Source organism: Emydura macquarii, unplaced genomic scaffold (assembly GCF_026122565.2).
Source record: "Emydura macquarii macquarii isolate MOO-44397 ecotype Brisbane River unplaced genomic scaffold, CSIRO-AGI_Emac_v2 contig_2834, whole genome shotgun sequence".
Taxonomy (NCBI): Eukaryota; Metazoa; Chordata; order Testudines; family Chelidae; genus Emydura; species Emydura macquarii.
Window position 1 is genome coordinate 4,737,299 of NW_027132971.1, and position 17,245 is coordinate 4,754,543.

The 17,245-nt window shown below is 39.4% G+C and overlaps 1 long non-coding RNA gene across 2 annotated transcripts; it reads left to right on the forward strand.

Annotated features, from left to right (window-relative positions):
* Positions 1-507: 507 nt before the first annotated feature.
* LOC137166311 (uncharacterized) lies at positions 508-16,339 on the forward strand. 2 transcript variants are annotated; one of them, XR_010923638.1, is made up of 4 exons: positions 508-796; positions 6,499-6,591; positions 7,663-7,762; positions 14,973-16,339. It is a non-coding gene; the product is annotated as an uncharacterized lncRNA (long non-coding RNA). The 2 variants fall into 2 exon arrangements; XR_010923639.1 differs by lacking the exon at positions 6,499-6,591.
* Positions 16,340-17,245: the final 906 nt, after the last annotated feature.

Genomic DNA, 17,245 nt, shown 5'->3' on the forward strand with positions numbered 1-17,245 from the left:
GATTAATCACTGGAATAAATTGCCTAAGGAGGTTGTGGAATCTCCGTCATTGGAGATTTTTAAGAGCAGGTTAGACAAACACCTGTCAGGGATGATCTAGATATTACTTAGTCCTGCCATGAGTGCAGGGGACTGGACTAGATGACCTCTTGAGGTCCCTTCCAGCCCTATGATTCTATGATATGTTCACATATAGTGATATATTTTAGATATATGTGCAGGATGAGATTAGGTGCAGGTGTATCCCACGTGCATAACAGGGAGATCTCTCTTTAAGAGATCTACTGGGGGCGGGAGGGTTGTAGGAATGAGTTGCATCTGGTTCATTGTTGCTAGGCAACTGCACAATTAGCACTCCACACTCAGAAGTTTCTGGAATTGAGTGTGGTAGTTTTGGGTTTGCTGAATAGTTCCCTGGCCTTTACTGGACTCAGACTCCATGAGGGCAACTAGTCATGGCAACTGCTTTACAAAGGCCTTGTGCACTGTGGGGTTGGGAGAAGCTGAGCCATGGGAGCAGGAAACAGGTTGTTTTCCCTAACTCTGAAGCAATTTGCAGAAGGCTTTTTTTTCAGTTCCATATGCTTAACTGAGTGGTTGGCTAATTGGTTAGCACACTAACTAACTGAGTGAGTGAGTGATTGATTGATTGAAGCAGAGGAGGAGGAAGAGACTGCATAGGTCCCAGCTAAAGATTTCTACAAGCAAATAGAGGGAAGATGTTGTTGCAGTGCTTATGACTCAGCAGACTGTGTGATATCAGATTTGGTGATCAGAGACTTTAACTGAGACTCAGGTAAACTCAACCTAAACTTTTGGGAACTCTTGAGTTTCTTCTTGGGTGTGTTTCTGTGGGGATTGACCTGTTTAGATTTAATTTGTTTTCTTTATTTAGGTCTGACTGAAGATAATGTATGGGGATTAGAAAGTAGCCATGTTACGATGTAGAAATTAAGTTGAAGTAGTTGTTTTTATTACTATTTATAATGATTCTTTATCATAAGATTTTATAAAGTTGGTACTTCATTTTGAAGTTCATTCCTTTTGTTCTTTTTTTTACTTGATTGTGGGGAGATTGACCCCGTGTGATTCTGACTGAAAATCCTCAGTGACTGAATTCAGGGTGTCCATGTGCTTTTCTATAGGAGTTGCGGGTTTTTTGGCACTAAGAAAAGGGCAGTGAAGTAAACTGTAGTCCCCCAAGGTTACACATTGGATTCGGAAATGCTAGGCCAGTTAATTCACGTTTATATTAATGATTTGGTACAGGTTTCAGAGTTATATTCTGGAAACCACAGAAGCAACTGTACATAGCAGTTACCTACTTGTGAACAGTGGTGAGGGTTTTTTTGTGGCTGGGACCACCACAATTTTCAGACTTGTATGATACACAGAAGCTTGTTTGTCCAAAGAAAGTAGGCTTCACTGCCTCCGCCTGGCTCCTATGGCATGTTCTGGTTGTAGAGGCTTGTCTCCCACCCTCCTCTCCTGCAGCTTCTCACCACATCTAGCATTGTCTTTGTTTGTGAGGGAGACAGCTACCCCCATTCACTTGCTACAGGGCAGAAGGAGAGAGGGGTTGAGCAGGAAGACATCCTACCCCAGGGCAGGAGAAAAGCATGGACAAGATGACACCACCACCCCCACTCCCCACAGAAGGAGGAAAACAGTATAGGCAGGAGGACCAAGACAAAGGTTTCTAACCACCCGAGGCATTAATTCAGGAACAGCCTCCTGAGGGGAGTAATGGGGCAAAGAATCTAACTGGCTTCAAGAGAGAGCTTGATAAATTTATGGAGGGGACGGTCTGATGAGACTGTCTACAATGGCATGTATCTGTGACTGCTAGTAACAAATATCTCCAACAGCCAGTGATGGGACATTAGATGGGAAGGGCTCTGAGTTACTCTAAAGAATTTTTTCCAGGTGTCTGGCCCACATACTCAGGGTCTAACTAATCGCCATATTTGGGGTTGGGATGGAAGGAATTTTCCCCCAAGTCAGATTTCCAGAGACCCTGGGGTTTTTTTTGCTTTCCTCTATAGCATGGGGCACATTCACTTGCAGGTTTAACTTAGTGTAAATGGTGGAATCTCTGTCATGTGAAGTCTTTAAATCCTGATTTGAGGACTTCAGTAACTCAGCCAGATATTAGGGGTCTATTACAGCAGGGGGTGGGTGAGATTCTCTGGCCTGCAATATTCAGGAGGTCAGACTAGATGATCATGATGGTCCCTTCTGGCTTTAAAGTGTATGAGACCGCACACATCAGTAATTGTAAACATATCAAGCAGGTGTGTTTCTAGTGAGGTGCTGCAGGGATCTGTTCCTGGCCGTATGTTGTTTAATATTTTTATCAGTGATCTTGAGGAAAAAAAATATTGCTGAAGTTTGCAGCTGACACAAAAATTGTGGGAGTGGTAAATAATGAAGAGGACAGGTCACTGATTCAGAGCAATCTGGATCTGTTGGTAAATTGGGTGCAAGCAAACAGTATGAATTTTAATATAGCTAAATGTACATCTAGGAACAAAGAATGTAGACCATACTTGCAGGATGGGGGACTATCCTTCAAAGCAGTGACTGAAAAAGATTTGGGGGTTTGGTGGATAGTCAACTGACCGTGAGTTTCCAGTGCGATGTTGCAGCCAAAAGGCCTAATACAATCCTAGGATAAGTATAAGTAGGGGTAAGAAGCAAGAAGTTCTTGAGTAAAGAAGTTATTTTCCTCTCTATTTGGTGCTGGGTAGGGCTGCTACTGGAATACTATGTCCAAGTCTCGTGTCCACAATTCAAGAAGGATGTTGATAAATTTGAGAGGGTTCAGAGAAGAGTCACAAATAATTAAAGGATTAGAAAACATGCTTATAATGATAGATTCAAGAAGCGTAATCTGTTTTAGTTTAACAAAGATGAGGTTTAGTGGTGACTTGATCAGTTTATAAGTACCTGCACAGGAACAAAGATTAGATAATGAACTCTTCTGTCAAGCAGACAAAGATATAACAAGATCCAATGGTTGGACACTGAAGCTAAACAAACTCATTGTGGAAATAAGGTGTAACTTTTTAACAATAAGGGTAATTAACCACTGGAGTAATTTACCAATGGTCATGCTGACTTCTCCACCATTAGCAATTTTTAAATAGATTGGATTTTTTAAAAAAGAGATGCTCTAGTTCAAAAGGAATTATTTTGGGGCTGTTCCAGGACCTTTGTTATACAGAGGTCAGACTAGATGGTCCCTTATGGCCTTAGAATCTATGAATCAGGCAGTGGGAGAGCAGAATGGGGCAGGAAAACATCTCAGGCTATTGGGCAAGGAGACCACAACTTATTTCCTTCTCAGATTCTTCTACCTTTACTCAAATTAACTTTTTCACTTTGGTAGGTGTTGTGAGAATGAGACTAAAATGTGTCCTTGCTCATTTTAAGTTTTGCAGCATAAAATGATGGTCACAAACATACCAAGCTTACAGAGTTGTGGTTTTTTTTTTTTTTAAACAGCATTGAAACTTGTCCTCTAAATCAGCCTACAGTATATGGTGTGGAAAGATTCCAGCATGGTATCCATTAAATTCTAGATATCTTTAGATCTTGCTGCTTTTCAGATTTTATTCCTCATTATCACTGTGCGACACATTATAATCTGAGTTCTCGGGTCTAGAGATTGAACATCCTTTTTTGTAAGGTATTCTTTCCACAATTAAATTGAACGAACTCTGTAAAGCACGCTGAAAAATAAGTTTCTCTTTTCTTTAGTTTTCCTTTGCTCCTGATCTACAATAATTCTTATATTTTGTATTTTGCAGTGATTCCACCCTTTTCATCAGAGCTTGATTTAGCTTCCAATTTTCATCAGAAATGACACTGTACCCAAAACATCCCCTCAGTCATTGTGTTCCCCTTCACCAGCTTTCAAATGCTCTTTGCAGTGTCAAATCTTTTATTGAACGCATATAGCGTTTTGTTACCACTGTTTAAAAAACTGTCTGAGTAGCTGCTGAAGCAACACCCCAGTTGTCATTTGCGACTGTCACTAAGGTATGAGAGGAAGGAGACAACTCACTCACTCCTTATATCTAGAGGAACATGGCTTTAAAATATTTCCTTTGCTAGTTCTGCCAAGTCATTTGGCTGGGTGAATCCACTAACAGAAAAGCTCCTCTTATGAGGATGCTCATTCAGGAGACTTTGCAGTTTTGATACTGTAGTTCTCAAAAAGACTTTCCCTCCTTCCGATTTGTGCATGAGCCCCAAACACCACTTCCTATCTTTGCAAACACTTTGGGCATGAAATCACAAAATAATGTTCTCAACTGTGACCAAACAGAAGGGTTTGGAAAAGGAAAATGTTGTTGTTTTGATAAAGATGGCTCTTAACAAATGAAAATCATGAGTTAAACAGGATTCTAGTTGGGAGCCCTAGCAAATTCTTGATATTCAGCACTGAATACAATACTTCACTGAAGGGGAAAAAGATTGATACAATTCTTTTTTGTAGAAATGAAAATCTTATTAACAGTAAATCCTATATAGCACTTTAAGTATCTACAGTGCTGTGCGCTATGGATTTATAAGGTTAACTGAGAGAAACATGACATGCACTGTAGTAAGCACGTGGTACAGGACTATGGTTCATGGTCGGAGAATGAACCTGGGAGTCATGACAACCCGACTACTAATCCTAGTTTTTCTTCTAATTGCTGGATGTCCTGCTCAATTTACTTCATCTTTCTATCTCAGCTTCCCCATGTATAAACTAAATATAATAAGTGTTTAGCTGCCTCACTGGTATGTGGAGAAGACTAATTTAATTAAATGCAGGAATGTTTTAAGGGGCATAGATTTATAATAATTTATAATGGCATTGTCATTTATTTTTTGTCAATCTGTCTTGCTTCATAACTATTCAGTCAGTCTTATTCAAATACTTCTGCATCCAGTTGTCTATATTTACCAAATTTTAGTAATAATAATGTTACTGACTTGGCACCTGATCTGTAAATACACAGAGGAGTAATTTTATTCCCTAACTAGGTCCATTATTAGACCCATTACTTTCCTCTTTTTTAAATGTTCTGTAAGACAGTACTAAAATGTTACCCTGCCGTATCACATATCAATAGTTTAGAGACTTCTCAAAGGTCTGAAATCTGACTTTTATCTGTGGACCTATTTAGCACAAGAAAGGAGGGTGCTTCCTGTAGTTGCTGGGTTCCACGTTTTAATTTTTGGCTGGGCCACGGGTAGTTATGTAGCTTGGTTTCTGATATGGTGAACCAGGATATTTAATGACCCATGATAAAACTAATAAGGAGGAAATATTTTGGAATCAAACAAAGTTTTATGTATGTCCCAGGCTATTTATCTGTATCATGCTAATGCCTAGGAGTCCATCAGAAATAGAAACCGATTGTTCTAAGTACTGTACACACAGAGTAGCAGACTGTCCCAGACCCCAGGAACTTACAATCTAAACAATTAATGATTTAAGAGTAAGTAGTAGTGAGCAATGTATTGATAAAGGACTGTTGTATTCATCACATATTAATTGATGAACAAATATTTTAGAAAGACAGTATGGAAGAAGGGAAATTTGATAATCCAACAAAGAATAATTGGCACGTTTCAGTGTGCACTCTCTTGTACACAAGAAATTCTGTTTTCCTCACAGAACGATTACTGTACCTTTCAGCTTCCACTCAGTGGTAAATACCTGGAAGCTGTGCTTAATGTGACTTGTCTATCACCCATCATTTACATTTCATGTTTTTCATGTTCACTAGACTAGAAGAGACCCATTATGCACAAGTTCACTAGCTCATTTTACACTTCTCCATCCAAAGAGAGACAGAATCAGGGCAGATAAATATCACTGGCTCCATCAACCCATTTATGCTGGTAGAAAGAAATGATTTTCAATCACTCTGGCTCTTCAGGAACAGCACAGTCAACACTTCACCTCCACAGGCATTAGCACCAGAAAAAAACATTTATTCTTTGATGTGTATAATGTGGAAAGGTAAGGTATTTCCTACCTGGCCTGTGTAGTCCATGTCAGATAGGGGAAATGAACCTGCATTGAAACTGCCCATCACACTGATTCACTCTAATTAGGGTGTGTTTGTGGACCACAAAGAACATTGATTTATCTGTTTGTTTTTAATTTGTGGGTAAAAATGTAGTCCTCCTGAAAGGGAGGAACTAAAAGCACGATGTGAGGCAAAGACACAGGATCTGATCACGTGCCATTGAGGTCAGTGGGAGCCCTGCCATGGTTTTCAGTGAGCACAGCAGGATGATGACCACTGTGCACATGATTCCGCTGGGGCCCCTTCCTTTCTAACCTTTGAATAATTCAGCCCCAGCCCTGTCCTGAGTCAGAGCTGCGAATACAATGAGATGGATAAACTATCATACAGTATATAAGCTATTTTCCAGGTTTTATGATGCCATCAGTTACTCTCTGCTTTAAGAGAATTGTTTGTATTTCAGTGCATAGGAGTGTTTCTGGAGAGCTTCACAGTGTGAAGCTCTGAGCAGTATGAGTCTCCACAGGTGGTGAAAACAGAGCCCCTTAAAATTCAGGTAAACTATACCCCCAGGGTTTCTTGTGCATGAATGCCTTTGTGTATGTGAATTGTATCAACTTTGTCAATGCACAGATTCACTTGTATTCATGGGAGCCAGAGCTGATTACAGCAGCACTTAGTGGCATCATTCTCAGAAATGTTGAATGAGACATTTGCTTTAGTAGAACAGCAATCATGTTGACTATACTGGAAGTGCGTTTAGTGATAAATGATGCAAACAGCAAAATATTCCTGTGTTCTAATGAAAAAATTTCAGTTTTTTTTTTGTTTGTTTTAAAAATAGAGGCAGCAAATATTCAGTGTGCAACATGTGGTGGTTGGTTTCTCTACTTCCCTTAGCGTTAATCAGCCTTGTGGCTTTTGACAGATATATCTCCAATGGCTGGTAATAGGACACTAGATAGGAAGGGCTTTGAGATACTTTGAGGTGTCTGGCTGGAGGGTTTTGGCCACATCTCAGGGTCTAACTAAGTGCCATATGCAGGGTCAGGAAAGAATTTTCCCATGAGTCAGATTTCCAGAGACTGAGGGTTTTTCACATTCCTCTGCAAAATGGGGCATAGGTCACTTGCGGGTTTAAACAGGTGTAAATAATGGATTCTTTATAACTTTAAGTCTTGAAATAATTATTGAGGAGGTCAGTAACTCAGTCAGAGGTTGGGGGTCTATTACGATAATGGGTTGTGAAGTCCTATGGCCTGCAACATGCAGGAGATCAGACTAGATGACCATGATGGTCCCTTCTGACCTTAAAGTCTATGAGCTATTGTAACCACATGCAATATCTTTGAGACCGTCTTGTATTAAGTATATGAATGGCTTACGTATCACTGCATGCCAGAGATTGTATGCAACTCCGGGGGGGGGGAGGAGGTAGGGAGGGTTGCCACAGTTCTGACAGGAACTAAAAACAGTGGGGGGTGATAAATACTTCCAGGAGGTACTGTCCCCTGGAGACACTTGCAGATATAGATTCAAACTGGGTTTTCCAGAGATGAACGAACAAAGAACTTTTTATATGAAACGGCTGGTTCTAAACTGACTCAATGCCTTCTTTCTGATCCAGGAAATGGATGTGATCTTCTGTATAAAGGCCCCCAACCTTGTGGAAGGGTTGGAATGATGTTGGCCTACAAAGGCCCCAAAAGACTGATGGGTGACGTCTGGTAAGCTTTTAGCATGTGCATAGGAACTTCTGTTTTTATATGTTGTCTCTGTAATGCTTTTACCTTAAGAAAAAATGTGCTGGCTTAGAAAGAATTATGTGGTAACCACTAACTGCTGGCAATACACTGATCATAGCCCTTAGAGAAAGCAAAGCATAGGTTACAACCTAAGTGATTCACCTTAATCACCTCCCACTCTTTTTAGTTCCTGTCAGAGCTGTGGCAACCCTTCAACAGCACCTTTTAGCAGAGGGGCTTGCTGGCGGTATCATAGTGAGGTGCAGAGGAACTGCATGCCTAAGCCTACACACAGAGAGAGATGGGAGAGTCTCTGTCCCAAGAAAAATGATGGCTGGAAAGCTTAAAACCTTACCTGGGTTCCCTCAAGAGACCCCGGAAGGGGGTCAAAAGTGAAGTTAACCTTGAAACTGTGACATGGCCTATATACTGACTTGATACCAAAACATAGAGTAATGCTAATTTCCAATGACAATAAGATCTTTTACTGGAAAAAGGTTTCAGATGGACAAAGACGGTGAAAATCTGGCCCCATGGAAGCAAATGGAAGTTTTTGCCTTTGACATTAAATGGGGCCAGAATTTCACCCTGACTCTTTAACTGTATTATTCTGGATTCAACCTAAAACGCTGATTTTCCCCCTCTTCCTCCCCCGCATCCTTTCTTGAATCCCACAATTACTTCATTTCAAACTTTTCCTCTAAAGAATTTTCTATTGGTGGTGATACTCTGCCCTTTCTCTATTATTCCTCCTCACACTTGCACTTAGGGTAGATTTCCTTAGAATTGAATAAGGGTTGAACCAGTTCTAAAAACTTATGTTTAAAAACCTAATACAACAGAGGGTGATATTCTTTGGATAGACTTTTTAAAATAGAATTCTCTTCAATTCTGTAGGACTTTGTCAACTGGTCTAAACTAAAGGCTGGTCCTGAGTCCTCCCCTAGCCTTTCATTCCCCAGCCCTTCTTTCACAAGTCTTGCTGCCATGAATCTTTTCTTCTATGCACATCTGTGGCTGTAGTCCTCTTCCTCTGGCTGGGAATGTGAGTAAATGTCTTACCTTGCTTCTCTGAAGCTGTATCCCACTTGAGCACTACTTAAAGAGGCAGAGATGAGCAAAGCCATCAAGGAAGGTAGGAAGGCACAGAATTATGAGTGACTTCAGATAGGATGGACCTGAAATTGGAGGAAGGGAAAGTGATTTTGGGGGTGGATGAACATTTTACTTAGCAGAAAAGAGGGAGTCCCCTTTAAGCCAGTCCTGGACTGGAGGTGGAGTTTTAGTGAGGAGGGAAATTAGTGAGGCCAAGAATGAATGTGTGTGTATTGGTGTTTCCATAAAATTATTTTTTCTAATATGCAAAGTGTTCTCATTTAAAACTCTTGTCAGAGATTTAGTACATTCATTTTGCACCTGTTATTTACCCATTTCTCTTAAGTCTTCCACACTTTTTCCTATAGTTAATTTCCTTTGGTCCAGCTCTAACCTCCCTGATGAAACCAAATCCAACTTCAATTCAAACAAATTACGTTTTGTCCCCAGTCCAGCAATCTGATCTGCCCACACAGAGTCCCTTTGAAGTCACTGGTGGTCTGCAAGGGTGCAGAGGCCTGCCTGCACAGATCAAATTGCAGAATCTCTCACACCATAAAGCTTGAATACGTGCTAGAATTAAACTTTGGAAATTCTCTACTTCAGTTCAGTTAGGCCTCATAAGCGATAATGGCAAGTGGAGGCACTGGAGAAGTTTGGAAGGAGGGGGAAAAAACCAGACAAACACCCCTGCTCCTCATATCACTAAGAGGCACAGTAAGATCAGCTGATACAAATTTTGCTGGAGGTCCACCTTCCTTCATTTCCTTCTTTCCTTTAGGACAAGGAGAACGAGGAAGACTGCTTAAAATCACAAATTAGAGGCTAAAATGCACATGATTTAAAGAAGAAAACAATATCTTGAATAGTATAGGAGAAAACTGTGGGGAGCAGTGCCGGGAATTCCACCTTTAAATATAAACAAGGAAAAAAGATTACTATAAATGATTTGCTTTACAATCAGGATAAACAGCTGCAATAGCAGAGATGAAATATGAAAAAAAAACCTTTCAAATTCTCAAAGGAAAAAACCTAGTAAAAAAAATCCAGCTACAGCAGACAGGCACCCGCCCAGAACTAGGGAGGGGCAGCCTCTGTAGCAGCAGCAGCTGCAGCACTCTACTTTATTTAATTCTGAGACTGTGACTCATGATGCAAACTATTGCAATTATTTGTCAGACACGTGTGTGTCAGATGCCTCTGTCACTGATGCTTTTTAAAAATATGAAGGGTAAGATAAAACTCTGAAAGCAGGATTGCATGTAAAGAGCTTGTGCATTCTACTATTCCTCTTAACATTTTGGGGGGATAAACTGAGCAGGAGAGAATCAAAAGCTCCTAGGGAAATGAAGAAACAGATATACACTGAAGTAACTTTTGGTCGTTTGAAATAAGAGCTGACTGAAATTTTCAAACTCTTTACATGGACATTTGTCACCAAACTGGCTTTCAAATTGGTTTATCTTTTATCATGTGCGTTTTTGGAAATGAATTTTATGAAGGAGGAGTTTAAAAAAACACACACATAAATAAACTGCCCCTCAATCAACATTCTTATGTTAGAAAATGGAGGAAAAAAAACAAATTTGGACCAAAATATTTCACAAATATTTGGGGGGGGGGGGATGAAATGAGACTATCACAGGGTCCACTCACTGCTAGGGGTGCCTCCTCCTGGCCACTGCAGGGATTAGCTCCTTTCACGTGCTGCCCCCTCTCCACCCATCGTCTTCCCTCACGCTGCAGCCCCTCTCTCCAGGAGCTGCAGCTTCCTCTTTGTGACTTGGCTCTCTGGCCCAGGTCACTATGGTGCTCCCCTTCCAGGACTATCAAAGTGTTTTGGGGCAAACTGTCCCAGGCAGTCTGCTCTCCACTGCCTGGTTTTAGTCATGTCCTCAGTGGCTGCTAGGAGAACCCGGACCCACACGCTACTCCAGTTTCCAGCTTAGGGACCCTCTCTCCAGCACCCAAGGTCCATATTAGCCTATGCCTCGCTGCTTTTCCCCTGAGCCTTTCCTACCTTTTTGACTCTCCCTTATCTCTGGGTTTGCTAGACACAGACCTCCCTTCTTCCAGGGAGTGACTGCATCCCTGCAGCTCCTTTCTGTTCTGAGCTCCTAGGCAACATACAGGCCCCTCCTGTTCTCATCCAGCTGAGTCTCATCTAATTAATTCCTGCTGCCTGCCTTCTCCTCCAGGTGCAGCTTGTATGGTTAATTGGCCAACCTCACCACCTGCAGGCTTTGTGGGGTGAAGACCCCATCACAAACACCCATTTAATTTTTTTCCAACCAACTCTATTTGAAATTATTTTAGGCTTTATTCTCATGTCTTTAATAAGAGTGGGCCTGCTCCAAAACCCGCTGAAGCCAATGGAAAGATTCCCATCAATTTCAACAGCCATTGGATAAGGCCCCAAGATTGTAGACACATTTGAGGTACTTTGTGCTTCAACATATTCACTAGAATTGCTTTCTTTTCCTACAGAAGTATTCAAGTTCTGCAATGGGAAAGTCAAAATACTGTTTTTTTTGTTTTTGTTCCTTGGCTGACCAGGAGTCTCCTGAGCCCTCTAGTATGATTAGCAAAACCTTGAGGCACTTCATTTCATTCTTAACATACTATCCCTCTTGTAAGAGGAGCTCTTGAAGGCAGTCAAAATAAGTTAATAAATTCAAGATTCTAAGGCCAGAAGGGACCATTGTGATCATCCAGTGTGACCTCCTGTATAACACAGACATAGAACTTCCCAAAATAATTACTAGAGCAGATCTTTTAAAAAACATCCATCCAGAGTGTACATTTCTGGGTGCATTCCTGGTTGAGCTCACTAAATCATACTTGAACTTTTAGCACTAAACTCATATACTATAGAGAGAGAGTAATTTTTTTTTAAATCAACTAGATACTTTTGGCAATTTCCTGTTCTTCTGATCTCTTGGCCTTCACAACAAAACTGACTTACATTAATGCCCTGAAGAGAATGTGATCATGGAAGAGGTAAATTAGCTCCCATTTTCCCTGATTTGACAGTTTCCGATGGGCCAGTGGTGTTAGCTTGGCTGCATGTGTGCATATCAAGCTACCTTTGGGTTGTAAATCCAAGATGAAACTACAGTACATTCAGCATTTGCTCTTCCATTTTATTGAAATGAAATCAGAAGTAAGAAGAGATCCTCTCTTCTTAAGGGGAGAGGGAGGGAGCATTCTGTACCAATTGACACGTTTGGTGTCATGATCTCTTTTCAAATCTATGAATCTATAGTTGCATGTTTTAATTCAATAACAATTTTGAGCCTGTTATTTGACAATCACACATTAGCACAACACTATATAGAATACAGAAAAAAATTGATACATTATCCTTTGGTGTTAAGTAAAGAGCTAGCTTCTGCGTCTCTCTTCTCTATAACTAGTGGGATGCTGGCAGTCTTGCACTCCCCACCTGATTTCCAAAACCTCTGTCCTTTTTATAGGGTATGAGACAAATAAACCCCTTTTTGGAAGGAAAAATACTTTACTTGATTCATAAGATAAAGGAAATTCTAAACCGGTCATTACTACTGGTAGCTGGGACAACCAGCAGTTCCCACTGAGTTAGAAAGCATAATTTAATGGATTCCCCATTTTAGCATTTCAGAAAAATCTGCAATATCAATCAGTCACCAACTCCTGTTTATATTTCTGTAGACACTTTTAGTAGTTTGCGGGGGTAGTTTTCCTGGACATCTGTTTTCCCACAGACTTGGAGGCACCAGCCATAATGAAATACAGTTCAGTACTCAATCAAATGCAATTCCTAAATATAGGTCACTCACAGGTTATAAATCAAAACTCTTGTCTGACTATTCAAATACACTTTTTACTAATGCCATAAAGATTTTGGGAGAATAGTTAATATGTGAATGAATTTAATATACAAAGAAGAAAAGAGGATTAAAAGGATTAATATTTACTAATAAGTACTAACACTATACATTTGCATGAGTATATTTATCACAATGTATTTGGACCAGTTGTAGGACTCACCTATTATGTATGTGGCACTTCTTTGCCAATCAGCCTTGAAAACAGAGTGGATATCACTCTGGATATTTGAGCCCTCGGTAGGCTCAAAGGACCATGATGCCCTGGTAAACATTGATTGGTGTAAAACAGTACTTACTACTTCTTAGTTCCACTGCCCACAACTGTATTCTCTTACTATCTTTTCTAGTGTTAATTTTTTGCCCATAAACATATTGTAAGAAAGGAAGACATGGGATAAGGCATTCAGTCAAATTTTGGGTTCAGATTAATGGTTTAAATGAAGATGTTCTTAGTTTTAGAACTATTCAAACTTCAGTTTGTCTTATGAAACAACTCAAACATATACCTGATTTTAGCTGTGGCTGTGCCAGTTCTATGCCACCTCCTGTGTAGAGAGAATGGTGGGGGCATTCTGGGAGTAGGAGGGTAGTGCAGTCTGATCACTGGCTTGCATAACAGTCGCCATAGAAGCCAGAAGAACTAAGAGCAGTCTTGAAGTTGCTCTAAATTATGCCAGGGCAGCCATGGAAGTCCAGATAGAACAAACAAGTCTTGTAGACTACTTCCCTTTCCTCCTAACCTGCCTTCTTGCCTGCACTGAGCAGACCTTTGGTGCATAATCTCTACTAGTACATTTTTCAGACTATAGGCCAGATCTCATAGTGAAGTCAATAGAGCTATGCTGATTTTCACCAGCTGAGGATCAGCCCCAATGTCTTGTAAAAGTAATTCAGCTCGTCCTTTCCAATTTTAAATAAATTAGATATACCTCTATCAATGTTATTTGTTATTAGGTATTTTCCATAGTAACTGATACATGTTGGTTGTGAGTGGTTTTTGCTTCTTGTTTAACAGAATTCTTGCTAAAAGCAAGACAGATACTCCCTCCAAGGAAATCAGAAAGTTTAGAAAGAATTAGATATAAAGGTCAGAAGTTCATGAGTAAATGCATTGATTTTATTTTAAAGAAAATGCTTCTACTGTCTTTTATCTAAAAAAATTAATGCATTAAGAGGAGAAAACAAACATTTGTTGAACAACAAGTATTTTTTCTTTGCTGATTCACACAAACACAGAAGTACTCTAGTGTGGGATAGATACTGTACACAACAGTATCTACTATGATTTGTACTTCTACAGTACATTATGGTGAAGACTTTAATCATGGCAGTTTTTTGGGTTGTCATGGTGAAAAGGGGTAATAGTCATGAAAATATAGGGTTTTTTTTAAAAGAAAAGTCAAATGTCACAGGCATTATATAACCCAAATAATCTTCATTTACCATCTCAGTGCAAATAGTGTAACTTAAATGCTGCAAGAAGTGAGTTAACTTTATCTCCAAAAATCTACCAAACTACTTCTTCCTATGGGTTCCCAGTGCATTTCATCTTCCTTGTGTTTTTCTTGTAATTGTAAAGTCTTACAGTATTACACGCCTTCCAAATTGCTAATCATATTTTCAGAGCTTAATAATAGAATTGAGATAACAAGTGGTTAGATATGAACATGGTAGATATGCTATCACAGCTGACATTTGTAAATCTGATTTAACTCTTTCCAAAGAACTTTGTTTCTTTAACTTTTAGAGGAGGGGGAACCTCAATACCTGTCGAGGAATTACAGTTCTCACTGGGGGCTCACTGGTCTGGTCCTCTAATGGTGTGGGTATGCTGATTTAAATTACCCTCTAATGTAGACCTGGGTCTGATTGAACACCTTAAGAGAAACTGGTTCAAGCTCTTTCCAGCTTTAACCACACACATGCATGCAAAAATCTTTCAAAACTAAGATAAGGATACGTTTAAAAAAATGTAATGTGAAAATCACAGAATCCATGACTCACGTCTTTTTTGTCACACTTTTCGCAAGATTCTTTTTGTTTCAGATATGTGACTCATTGGAGGGAGCAGCTGCTTTACCTATTAGCATGGATCTCATTAAACGTTTAAAAAAAACCAAAGCACTATTACAAGTGTGACACTTGATTGTCTTGCCAGCAGTTGCTGTTCTGGCCAGGAAACAATGAGGGACTTGAAATTGATACTGTTTTTCCTTTGTCCTGCTTAGCTGCTGGAAGCTGTGTCTCAGTATTGTGACTGACACAGACAGCTGACATGAGCTACCATAGCTCTGAGAAGCTCATCTGACGTGGATAATGAACAGGAAAAGTACTTCAAGACTGCTTACCCCCCCCCGCTGGTTTCATTTTTCTTGCTCAGAATTACTTTTATGCTTCTCCTCCATCTGTTCCCCATCCTGGTCTGTGTCTTACACAAAAATAGTAGTCAAGGGCCTAAAATAAAACATAAATGGAAGCCTCCCCCCAGTGAAGCACCACTGTAATTCAAGACACAGGATTGCCTTACTGTTATCAGTGTCCATTTCAGCTAACTGAGACACTCAGTTTTGCAACAGAGACTTCATAGTTAAGGTTGCACTAAGATTTGCACTTAAAGCAGGGATTATATATCTGCTAAATATGAATAATAATTGTGTCCTCCCAAAATTCACAGCACATACTGAGTATGGAATGAATTTTCTGAAAATGTTCAACTGAATCTGGAGTACCTATTTCAAAATAACCCCAAACATGTTTGGTCTGGCTTCTGATGATCCTATCCATTCTTCAGATTCCCTTGAAAAACACAGTCCTAATTTTGAGATCTGAAAATGCTATTTTTTCAGGTATTTTTTATTTTCCCTTTATAGTGATTGATGTTTCTCTATCTACATCATGATCAAAATCATTTAAACAATTGGTATGTCTAATCAAATAGATTCTAGAGCATCCAAGCCTTCACTTACCCAGAAAAATTATTTGTAGCCCTCATGGTAGTAAAGAATACCTTAACCTGAGTATGAACTAATGCAATGTTGTTTTCTTATGTGTGCAAATAATCTGAGATATATAACATGCCCCTTCATCTGAATTTTTACTGATTGTCTGTTCTAAAATACATAATCCAAACATCATGGATGAAATCTTTACTCCACCAAAACTCCCAATGCCTTCAATTAGGCCAGGATTTTCCCCCAAACGTCTACTTCATTCTTTCTGTTAGGTTAAACTAAATGGCCTCTGGATGTTAATATTGTGTTTAGGTAAAATGGGCTTTGTTAAACTGAATATATCCCAAATATATCTGAAAAGGATCAACCTGGAGAGACTTTGCAACAAATGAAGGATATTGTGAAACTGGCATGAGAGCCTGATCCTCAAAGGAATAAGACAAATATACATTCAATACTATGATTAGCTAAAAAAACAAAAGAAACAAGCTAGTAAGGTAACCTAATCAGGAGACCACTCAATCACTTTGCAAGAGGATTATTATTGACAACTTGAACATGTATATTTAATGCCCAGTCACTTTGACTATTTCTTTTCTGTCAGTTCCCAACAATTCTTCAAGTTTAACTTAACCTATGTTACTTTTGCCTTCTTTTAAAAATGCCATCCCCAGGCCCCAGCATACACTTCTGATTCCTCACTGAGAATAAAAATTTATTAAACCATTGGACAAGGTAATAATAGTTTCAATAGATATTAATATTAATGCCCTAGGCACCAAACTCAATCATGTAAAAAGGTTATTGGCACCATGACACAATCATTAGAAAAATCTCAGTAGGAATTATGTGCTAATAAAACTCTAATAAATTAGAGTTGTCAGTGATAATGTTCAGGAAAACAAAGTAATTTATTTTTTTCAGTCCTTTTATTTACAAATACAAGGATGCAGCAATTAGGTCTATACATATAATATGACACCATATGTCCCATTATTCAAATTTCGTCAGTCAATCCTGAGACAGATTTAATACGCAATAGGTGGCAGTAAATCTATTGTCAGGCTTTGTTATATGTGAAATTCTCTTCTTTCTGGATGGACTCAGCTCCAGATTTAATCTGTCAAACAATTTTCAATAGCCACATACACAGACACATTTCAATAGCCACAGACACATTTCTGGCATGTACCAATCAATGCAGCCAATAGACCATTACTTGGTAATCTATAAGGAAATCCTATACTCACTACTGGATGTTTTGAGTTGTCAGTGTCAGTTTCTATAAAGGAATCTTACCATTAGTTACTTCACATGGAGTTAGCGTTTTGTAGAGACAAGGATACAGACTCATGGACAACCTCCATGATGATTTATTATGCACCATTGTCAGCCATAGCTAGAATTCCTTGCTTAGTGCATAGTGACCACCAACAGAGAAAAATAACACAGGGTTGGACCTAATCCAAACATACCTTTTGAGAGTCAAAGATGCTTAAAATCATAAGGGAACAGCAGAGCATCCATGACAGTAACACAAAATGAAAACA